Source organism: Poecilia formosa, unplaced genomic scaffold, assembly GCF_000485575.1.
Source record: "Poecilia formosa unplaced genomic scaffold, Poecilia_formosa-5.1.2 Scaffold40, whole genome shotgun sequence".
NCBI lineage: Eukaryota > Metazoa > Chordata > Actinopteri > Cyprinodontiformes > Poeciliidae > Poecilia > Poecilia formosa.
In genome coordinates this window covers 470,772-482,640 of record NW_006799979.1, presented here as the reverse complement: position 1 = coordinate 482,640, position 11,869 = coordinate 470,772, and the positions used below count along the sequence as shown (strand labels likewise).

Genomic DNA, 11,869 nt, shown 5'->3' with positions numbered 1-11,869 from the left:
ATGTACACGTTTCTACATAATTTCGAAACATGGACATTTTTATGACTTTTTTCTTACATCATTATGTATTCTTGATCATTTCATCAAAAGACAGAAATGTTAATGCAATAACGTCTGCTACCAGTTCCGCTAACTGAATTAAAGTTGTTGTTAAAAAGATTTTAAATAGTATTTTAATTGAATATCATAATTCTTGAATTTAGAAGGTCTGAGACGTTTGATGAAAAAGAAATGAACGTTACTCTATTTTACTGTTAATCTTTTTCTTTTGGTCAAATCACTGGTTTGAAATCAATTTGATTTCACCACAAATTTTGAACAAACGTCCAGAAAACTGCAAAACTGCCGAAACACTGAGATCCTTTAAATTAAGGCTAAAAGCCCACCTGATTAGAGCTCCTTTTGATTAGTAGTAAGTGGAACATTGATCAACATATTTGAAGTTTTCTGATTGTTTTTATATGATATAAAGTGTTTTGAACTGCTTTGTTGCTGAATTATGATTTACTAATAAACTTGGCTTGATGTATATTCAACTCAGTTTTTTCAGTATTAAACGTCACATATAATTAATACTTACAGTAGATAATGTTACAACCAGGTCATGTACTTCCAGTGACAACATGTAGTGTTTAATGTATCTTATTGATCCTAATGGCACAACAGGCTCAGCAAACAGAAAATAACATTACAACAACAACGCTGGTCTAGAAACAAGAAACCTGTAAACTGTGTACATCTACTTCTTTTTCTTGGTTAAATATGTTTGTTTTTTCTTCATTAATTTACTCGTATTGAATACAGTATCCAGAATTTCTACTCAAGTCAGAGACGCAATAATTCATAATAACATTACTCAAGATAAAGTAAAAAGTAAAACCACACATAAGTCTTTTTTCTTCCTAAAATATAATAGAGTATGTAACTACCACCTCTGCACTGAACCCTGCTTCTCAGTTAAACTAGCCTTTCTGTTCTCCTTCCTTAAAAACTTTAATTCTTGTGCTCAGTGCCTCTCTATGCCTTCATCTGTTTTGCCTAAAAACAAAAAATAAGCGAACCAAGCGTTGTTTGTCGTGTGCAGTCAAAACCAAAAGGAATATTGGAAAAACCAAAAGACCAAAAACAAACACAGTATCAGAATAATTGGAGCACAGAGTGTCAGTTTGGCACATCAGCTGCTTCAGTCGTTTTATTTTCACTGCATTTTTGGCACAAGCCAACTACAAGACAGGTGGCAGGAAGTTATTCCAGTAATTAGTAGTAATATCATCAGCTCTCTTTCCTGACACACACGCACACACACACACTTCTTCACAGCACCACATGCTGATCGCTGCTCACGGGGTGTCAGTGTATCCCAGCATGCAGTTAGGGTGTCTAAAATAGGCTGTGGCACAGCTGGGGCTGCAGGAATAGGAACAGGAGGAGGAGGAGGATTTTTCCAGCTAGTTCCTGTTTGCAGACGCTCATGCCGAGGCTGGCCGCTGCGGTTGTCACGCTTCGTGTTCTGTCTTGTTGGGCTGAATCATGCAGAACCGTGCTTCCAGTTCCCTGGCAGTGATGAAGGACAGTCGTTGGCCTCCAGATCAAGGCCAGGAGCTGGCCTTTGGAGGGCTGCTTAGGAACGCTGCAGCTGTCAGGCGGTTATGGGCCGAGCGTCCGTTTGATCTGCATTTGCTTTTGTTGCAAGTTGCTGACCAGCCACATTGTTATTTGCGCGGCTATAAATTCTCATCTGGAAAGAGGTCTTCAGGTCAAATGAAATATAAATCCATCCTCACTGTGAAACATGGTGGTGGAAGCATTATGCAGTGGGAATGGACGGGTGCTTTGCCCAGAATATTCCTTATTTATCTCAAAGGAAAGCTACAGAACTCATTTCATCTGAGTATCCTCAAAGTGTCGCCGTGGATGATGGTGTCGTGGTCAGGAAGGACCTTCGGTAGCAGTCAGTCTTCCAACGAGTCAAAAGATGCCTCTGACTGAAGGTTGTTACTGTACTCATGATTGTCATGACATGCTAACAGGTTAGCAGAAACAGTTTTCTACAATATCATGTCCTGAATCACACAATCAGTTGTTGACAAGCACTGCTAACCCACCCCCTTTGCTTTTGCCGCTTCCCTTTAAAGCTGTGTTTGGTTTGGAAGGTGGGCAGAGAGCGATGCTGGAGTTGGGGATAAAATCTTTGTCCAATAATGTGACTGTTGGAAGAGATGGTTTGAACTTCCTCCTTCCCTCTGTTTAATCTATTCTGGCCTTTGGGGTTGTAGTTCAAGTATTAGTTGAGCTTACACCTGCTCCCACGGGTGAAAACAAGACCTCGTTGCCACGGTAATGCGTGACAACAATTGGCCAAAAGTGAGAGGCAAAAGGTGCACAGCAACCTAAACTGGAGGGAACGATTGTCCAAACATGCAACGCATCAACCTAAAACATTAAGCACAAAAGTACAGACTAAGCAGAAATAACGTAACAGAGCCGTAACGCCTCTCCTCCTATTGGAGGTTTAATGTTCCCATATTCATATAAAACTCCAAATTATTCGTGGAAAAGTCACCATTCATGGATTTTTTTTGTGGAGCATGTCAAATATATTCAAAAGAAAACGCAGCTTGGGAAGCTGAAGTACCTGAACTCTCTGCTTTACACACAGTTGGCTGACACACGCAAATCAGCCAATCCAGGAGCACCACGCATTTTCCTTGCCGCTGATTGGCTAAGAGTGGAAATAAGGAAGTCCATTGATATTAGCGTCTGGATTGGTGTCCATTGTGCGTTTTAATGCATATTGAAGTATATTTGGTGTTTGAACTGGTTGTGAAGCACCAACTCTGTACTCAGTTGTTCTACGTTGTGTTGGTCCATCACACAAAATCCCAGTAAAAGGATTCAAATGGTACGTTAGTTATTGTGCTTATTTTGTGAGAAAGGCAACAATATAAGAGATTTTCAAGTTTTCTTTTCACTGTAGCTACAAAAATCTATCAGTTTCTTTTATTATTATTGTTTTTAATTATTTTTATTATACATGTAACTTTTGTTTGCTTCCATCTGGGATTTCCCACATTCACACTTTGACTTGCTAAATGAGTTTTAAATCACAGAGCTCATCGCCGCATCACTTAATCACTCCAGCAAAAAGAAAGAGGGGTCAAAAAGGTTTTTTAACACTTTACATTCTCCACCCCAGATGTGGTATATTTTAGCCAGCAGCCTCAACAAAGCAGACACTCTGTTTAAATGTGAGAAACTTCAGTGGAACAATTAAAATAAATCTTGAGGGGAACCTCCATTAACCTCAGTCTGGTTCGGGTTTCGCATCTCGCAGCCCTGAGGACAGAATCTCATCGTTGTGTTTATAACGCGCAGCCTAAATGAGTGAGGTGAAACTGACGTTTTACGTTCACTGTTGTTGTGATGGACTTTATTTCTTGTTTACATGACATTTCAGCAGAGCTGTCAATTTTCCAGCTGCAGATTAGCTCTATGGAAATGACGGTGAACGTTTTAGAGTTCTTTAAGGAACTTGTTGCAAGCGACTTGTTTTTACTGCGTTTTGCTCTGAATTAGTTTGCTTTTGTTCTAAAGGTAAATGCAGACACAATATTTCGCATTAGTGTGAAAAAATCCCCTCAAAACATCAAAAGAAGCAACAAATAATTAAAGTGGTCTAATAAAGCTTTTAAAAACAATAAATAGTCGACTGATTTTCAGAGCAGTAAGTTCAGATTAAAGGAAAACGATTCAGAAGTTGATTTTTATCAAGAATAATTTTGACATGAATGTCCCTCTGTTTAAAAAAAGAAAAGGCAAAATGTCAAAAGGCCAAGTGTAGAGTGAAGTTCATCCACCATATTTTGCACGTCTGTATTAGCCGTGTTTACGTTTGGCTGTGATCAGAGCTCTGGCTTCTGTGATTGCCGTGTGTGCCGATGTAAACTCTGCTGTCCGGGTTCAGGTTTCAGCCCCGAAGTGGCTGGTATGTGTTGAAACACATAAACACTTGAGAAGGAAGACAAACAAAATGGAGGAGAGCATAAAAAGAGAGCTGAACGCATCACAAGCTGGTGAAAAGAAAACAGAAGAAAAAGTTTGTTGGTCGTATCATCAGAGTCCCTCGTTTCACTTTTTCGCCGGTTTAGTTTCGCGCATTTTGTCAAACTCTTGCACTGATGACGTCACATATGCAGTTCAGCCTGGTTGCACATTTGGAGTTTCGTTTTCCTGACCGCATGAAATACAGATGAGAAAATGTACATTAATATCATTGTGAGTTGGTTTTGGCTATTTCTTAAAAAGGAAAACTGAGCTCATGAAAACTTTACAGGAAGGGTTTAACCAATAATGATAAACTTTATTTATGTTATAACTTTCAAAACCAATATTCTTCGCAAACTGGAGAAACAAATGTGTGCCAGGAGAAAAAAACTAAAAGAACAACATGAAACAAATACCAGTAGCTAAAAGGAAAGGGACTGAAAAAATGCAGTTTAATAAATAAGTAGGACAGGTAAGATGAGATTGTGGTTTTCCACAAAAGAACTGAAGACGTGAGGTTTTTGGCCTGGTGCATACGGTGTTAGAAAATGTTGAGATCATCACAATGCTAAAATAATGGCCCAAGTCATTTTTTTGCCAATAGTGATTTTGGCAAAAAAAAAAAAAAAAAAAGTTTTATTTTATTTTAGAGGTGACATAATTAAAAGCTTTTTCTGCTGTTTCTCTTCACTTGAGGAAAATCCAAAAATATTAACTGTAAGCATGGTTCAAAATGTAAACATTTCAACCTGCTACCAAGTGTCAAAAATACAGTATTGAACCATAAACTATTTTTTTTAAAGTATTTTTTCTTCGTAATAAAACAAGTGTTTTACACTCTGACATGGTTTTGCTTTATCTCTAGCTGAGTGATTAATGCGGCTGCCTCCATGTGTTTGATAGTGGAAATTTGCTGAAGGCAAAACTGAAAAAAGAAAAACATTAAATGTTTGTGATTCTATTTACATAAGATCTTTTAGTGAAACTGGGTATTGCCAAATATTGTCTTACTGAGTCAGCTCTCATTATAAATGACTGATGTCTTGTGAATGATCTTCATGTTGTCGTGCTAACGTATAGCTGCGCCAACTTCTGACTAAACATGATTCCTCATTTCTTGTGGTCTTTATTTCTCACCTGTGTTTACATATTAAAACTTATTTAAACTACAGGAACATTATTCAGGCTTCATCTGATGCCACTTAAAGTTGTTCTTGGAAAATAAAAAGACTTGACATTTGAATTTGTGACACGAACTTGATTTATAATCAATTGTTTTGTTTATTCCATCGTTTGACATTTTACAGGATCAACGTGAAATTTGCATAAACGATTACAGCTGTGAACATTGGCCATAAATATTCCCAGCAACTTTTCCAGATCAATCTGCTCAAATGTTTTTTTAAAAATATTTTTTCCTTTTTAACTTATTAAGACCCAACTTTAACAGTACCCAATAATATTGGAATTATAAAAGCAATGTAATTATAATCTTAAAGTTTCAGAAATACAGAAATGCTAACTTTTACATTTGCATTGCACTGAGAAAAGAGAAGTAAATACCTGACCCTAACTTTACATTACAATGTGCTTTGATATGAATGTGCATCACTTGAGCTAACTTTACATTGACAATGTAACACTTCTTAAAATAATCTCTGAATTATTTTACTTTAGTGACAATTTTGCAATTTTGAAAAAGGCTGTTGAACTGAAGCTAAATTCTCATCGTTCAACAAAATCACTTAATTTGTTCTTGAATTTTCAGTAAATGCTAAATATAGTGATAGTGACCAGCCAATGCTAACACTAGCCTATCCATGCTAGTGACCAGCAGAGGTGATAGGCAGTCCAGAGATTGACCATGCTAGTCGTTAGCTTGTCCAAAGCTAACGCAAGTGAGTGGTCGTCCTTTGCCAGTACCGCCTGTTCAGCTACTAGTTCTTGTTACTCACTTTGAAATGAGTAGCTTGCTGAGCCACCCCTAGTATATAAAATTGTTAATTTTGGTGCTACTAAGTGCCATAAAGGATCATCTTTCAACAAAACAGTGACTCAAAACATGCCTCCAATGCAACAGTAGAATATTTTATATCCAAAATATTTGTGTTAGAATGTTCTTGGCTAAAAGTCAGACCTAAATCAAACTGGGAATCTTCTGCAAGATTTGAAAAATCCACAGACACTCTCCAGAAATTTCACAATGAAGAATGGGCAACATTGTGAGGTTAGGGGTAAGGACGGCCACAGGAGCAAACCAGCTATAGATGGAGTGAAATGTGGTCCTGCAGGTATTGACTCAACGGAATATAAATTCACGCCACAGGTCTTTGATTTATATTTGTAAAATCCATTGAAAGCCATGTCTTATTTTTGTTTTACCTCACATTTAGGCAGTTATTGTGTCATAAATACTAATTTCTCATCATCAAAACACTGCACTGCTAAGGATATTCAGTACACCAGCTGCCAACTAGAGGCCTGCAAGTTAGGAGCAGTAAATTTAACCTAAAAAAATTTCAAGAACTTCCAGTTCAGTGTTTTCTCTTTTTGTTGGTATGTGATTTCTTTCCGTCTGTTCGGACGATTGAAGCAAACGAAGCTCGTCGTGCTTTATCTTCGTATGTTAGTGATCCACATTTATTCCACGCAACAGATGTGTTCTCATTCAACTAAAGAAGAAAAAAAAAGGTCTGCATATGAATGCGAACGCATTTTTGCATATCATTCCATCTATTAAATTTACAGCCGAGGCTCTGCTATGCTGGTAATGTTTTTGGAAGGAAATAAGTGGTCAGAGAGCAGCGTGAAATTTAGTGACTCCAGTTTGGGTGCTTTCGCACTTATCCCTCATCCATCACAAGACAGTCTGCATAGAAACTGTCTTCTGCTGGCATTTAGCAACACAATTTACCCCTGCCTCTTTGCATGCAGAGTCTATTTGTCACTTTAATCTCTGTTCCGTGCATTTATCTCCCTTCAGTCAGTTTAATGCACACAGCGATGGACTGTGGCAGTCTGTCACCTCGTGGCTGCATTAGGGCTTTAACGAGACTTTGAGGTACATTTTTCACCAAGATACACGAGCGTGCCTTTGCAATTTGCATGAAGGGAGAAAAAAATAAATAAAACACAGACATATTGACCATTTCACACGTCTTTGCTCTCACGGGCATGCAAATGTATTTAGAAGGAAAGTCACAAATAATTAATCCTGTCTGAAGCCATCATGGTGGAAAAGGTCACCATGTCATGACCATTAGTTTAATCTCTGAGCAAAATGTGTTTATGTGCAGAGCAATCTGTTTGTTTCTCTGGTTGTTATGACTGCTCACAGTACGAGACATCAGTCATTTAGCCATTAAGGAAAACCTGCTGATTAATCAGAAGTTAAAAAACAGACAACTGCCAGTGTATTTAATCATTATTAGACAGAACAATGAGCTACTTTGTAGCTCTCTACATTTCGAAAACTTGTAGTTAGCTTGTAGCTGGGTCAATTTTACCAGCTTGTAGCTAGCTAAATTTCTCTACCTTGTAGTAGTGAAATTAGTTAGTGAATTTACTAACACATAAAATAAATCAATGCAACCTTTTTTTTTTTGCATTTCATCATGTTGCAATCACAAACTTCAATACATTTTACTAGAGATGCACTGATTCGATATCAATATCTGTATCGGTTCCGACATTAAAAAAAATGTTCTAAATCGTATATTGTGACAATGTGCCAGATCAATAAAGGCAGATCTATTCAGTCTAATTCTACGCTTTGTGCTGTGAGCGATGACACGCTTTATTATTTATTTTACATCATATTTAGAATTCATAATTGCACTTTCTGAACCATTTGAGTATTTTGCATGTTTGACCAAGGCAGTCAAGCTATCGTTTTTGTCAGTTTCAGTCTGGCTGTTACACTCCTACTTGCACTGACAGAACAAATTAAAGTTATTTTTACATGTCTGACTGAGCTTGTGAAGCTATCGGTGTATTCCTGTGCTGTGCTGGTGCAGAGTTATCAGTTAAATTGGTAATTCAGTACATTTTAAGAAATGTTTTAAATTAAATCAGCATTGTTTTTCTGTGTTGGAAGTTTATTGGCAGATACTAAACCTCAGACATTGGCATTGGATGTGAAAAAAGTGGCAGAACAGGGATACGGATTCTGTATCTCCAGAGCTGCATGTGGCTTTTCATAACTTTATAAAAAAAATTAAAAAAAAGCAGTTACATTTATCAAGTTTTCTTTTGAAATATAAGTATTCCACTACACAATACCACTGATTATACAAGAAATTGTTATACTGTAAGACCCTCCACTTGGCTCTGATTGGTTGGTTTGGAGAGCTGCATTTCTAGATGGGGATAGTAACACTGGGAGAAGATGGAGGAGCTTGATTGTTTTCACAGATTATCTGTCTCATAGCAAACTGTCACTATACAGGGATAGTTTTAATAAATATGCTTTTTTTTTTTTCTTTTTTGTAAAAGTTATATACTACAGCTTTAAGGGCTACTTTGTTTTGGTCCCTCACTAGCCAAGAAAATTCATTGACTTTTGAGGACGTAAAGTGACTTTCTTAAAAAAGAAGTTCAGGAGATATATATGTACATTTTTACACAGCAATTTATACATTTTTCAAAATATTATTTGATGAAAAAAAATCTGACTTTATCTAAACCAGCTAGAGACACGCAAGCCCCTTAATGAATTACAAGGTATGACTTTTCCATCATTACACAGCGCCGTCGTGTAACCAGATCAATAAATTTCCCCGCAGCCATCCCTTGTGCTGATAGCAGCTTTCTGCATGGTTCCAGAAGGTTCTGAGCGGTCTGGATCCAGGTCAGGCCGCTCCGCTGATAAACGTCTCCCCCGCTTTGATTTCCTGTCTAAGGCAAGAAATCATTCATGAGTTTCATCAGCCTCTCGGCCGTATAAATCACAGCAGCGCCAGACAGCAGGGCTAGCATTAGACGAGCCCTGTCCGGAAAGTGCCAGGACTAGCACCAGCTCAGGAAAAAAAAAGTCATGTGACTAAAGGTTAAAGGACAACGCTGTTGGAGTAATGAATGCCTCGTCCTTCTTTGGTGAAACTTAAAAAAGAAGTTCAAAGCAAAAGGAAGGAAACGCGACGTGAGTGATGAGCGTTTTTCACATTAGCAAAACATGCTTGAACCAGAGGAATGCATGAAGAACTGAATCCTAAACCAGAAATCTTTGATTCAACGTTAACTCTATCAGTCAATCAGTGAATTGAAAGCATCAGTGAGATTTATTGGCATTAGCCTTCACCTAGGACCTTTCTGGGCAGGTGCAGCTGCAACGATATGAAGGGACGGGGGAGGAGACGGAAAGAGGTAGAGGCAAGGAGAGTGGGGGCTTCTTCTGAGCTGCTGCCATGTCATGTACATCTCCCATAAATCTGCCACGGACAAAGACAGGGAGAGAGAGAGAGAGAAAGAGAGAAAGAGAGAGCTAGTTAGCATTTGCATTTCGTCAGCATGGCTTTTACTCCTCTTCACGCCCAACCCTGTCCCCTCAGTGATATTTTCAGCCCCCAACATACTCTGAAAGCCTGCGAAGTAATTATTTTATAAAGTTACACCTCTGCTGCCCACAGTTGGCCCACATTTGAAAAGCCAGAGCCAGTGATTAGCATTTTCAAGGCAGCGAGCCAGGAGAGGAATCAATCCGCTAACACAGGTTGGAGGGATCAGTGGATGGAAGGAATGATCCAACAAACCTTTGTTGCTTCAAATCAGGCTTAGAACTGTAATGTTTTAGGGTTTATGAGATGAGTTTCTGTTCCAAAAATGCAGTTAAAGTACCAGCTTTTGACCAGGATGTCTTCTTGTTCTGTATGTTTACTATGTCTCCAAAAACTGGTGGCAAAGGAGCTTCTGGTTTTCGTCAACGAAGGCATATTTCTGGTCACTTTACCATAAAGTCCGTATTTGTTGAATTCACAACTAATAGTCATTTTGTTGACCAGTTTTGTTTCCAGAGCTCATTATTACTTATATTAATCCTCTCCTCGCCCAAGGTCGTCACTTTAGCTTGCTATGGCTTCATATTTTTACAATAAGCACTGCTAAGCATGGAGCTAATTTTTGAGATATCTGAGCTGGATTATGTTTTTTTTTTCTAATTTTCTTTTTTGGAGGCCAGGATGAAGTCTGGTCTGTCTGTGTATATCCCTGTGTCCATTTGCATTCTGTTACTGCAAAACATTGTCAGACCATTAATCAAGTAAATATAACCAAAATTAAATCTAGAGCAACCATATTCTAGATTCAATTTTCTCCCTGATCTCTCCTGTTGTGTCCTTGAGCTTCTTTGGTGTTTCCTTCTGACTGAATATAATTGTACTATTTTGGGTTGCTTATTATTGTCACTATTGGTGCTCCATACTCAGTTCACTTCTTCGTTGTGAGTTTAGATGTTATTTTATAGTTCATCTTCTGTCTTTGGCCAGTCCATCCTGCCGTATTCCCACTCTGGTAATCTCTTTGTTAATCTCTCTCTTTCCCTCAGGTTCCCTGGTTCTTCACAGCTGTATTTTGATTTAGCCACACCTGGTTCCCAAGCCACTCATCAATCCTCTTCCCTTCAGTTCCTTCCCTCTTTGCCAGATACTTTTGTTCCTCTTTTTGTCTGTATCCTCCATGCAGGTTTCGCTGTCTTTGCTCGGTCCTCTCAGGTCACAGTTCCACCTCATCAACATGAGGCTGCTATGTTCTATCCTAGGTTTGAACTAAATAATTCAAAGAAAAAAAAAATAAAAACACTTTTGTGTTACCAAAAGTTCAGAAGTTTGATGAGATGTCAAACTTAAGTAAAAAGTATCGGTATTGGCAAAATGGGCCGGATCGATACCCGAATATGCAGTATTGCACGCTTCTACTGAACACTGACTCAGCACTGAATCTAGGCATGTAAGACATGTTTTTAGATTAAATTTAAGACATTTTCAAATGAACCTCCACTTCTGTTGGAGATTGTCACGTATTCTTTCAATTTGTAATAAAAGCTCTTTTACAATATGTGTGGAAATTAAAATCAAAGATTACAGCTGGAGATAATTATGACAAAACTATTCTAATGTCAAATCTTTTATATATATATTCCATTGTTGCCAACACTGAGCTAATCTTCATGATTCTGCTGTGACAGACAGAGAGAGAGAGAGAGAGAGCACAGATGAAACAAGGACAATGGGACTTTCTGATGCAAAAGGTTGTACATGTAATTCCTATGAAAACATCTGCATGAATGCAGGCGTGTATAACTGTACATATAACTCGCAAATATCTGTCGGAGTTGCTTGCCGGGGCATGTTCACCCGAGCCGTAAAAGTGAAGACAGAGAAGGGCAGAGTGGAGCCCATCGCGATTTTCAGAAGTTATAAATAGAGGAAAAGCTAATAAACATTTATGGAGCAGCTGTAAATCGCAGCGAGTTCTGCTATCCTCACAATGTCATTGGAATGCCCTTTAGAGATGAGGCCATTACTCACCCAGGCTCCCACTGCGTTTTGAGCCGGTGGCTCCCATTGGCTGCAGCTCCGGGGGTCGTCCAATCAGAACCCCGATTGTGGCTGCCTGTGACATTCACAGGGTTCTGGGCGTCCTCGCCATGACATCATGATGCTTGGCCATTAATTTATCTGTGAGGTGTGAAATATAGGGTAAACTAAATGTTATTATCTCTTAAACATGTCAGTGTTAAAAGAAAAAAAAAACATTGGTGTGTTTGTAGGAAATGGGATTTGTTGCCTTGCTGGATCTTATTGTAAGATCTAGTTTTAGAGTCTCAGCA

General features: G+C 38.4%; 1 long non-coding RNA gene across 1 annotated transcript in view; it reads left to right on the top strand.

Moving 5' to 3' along the window:
• Positions 1-10,830, top strand: part of LOC107836113 (uncharacterized) — a 19,260-nt gene extending 8,430 nt beyond the window's left edge. Inside the window, exon 2 of the long non-coding RNA XR_001661962.1 lies at positions 10,586-10,830. This is a non-coding gene — a long non-coding RNA (uncharacterized LOC107836113). The remainder of the gene's footprint in view (positions 1-10,585) is intronic.
• The last annotated feature ends 1,039 nt before the right edge of the window (positions 10,831-11,869 follow it).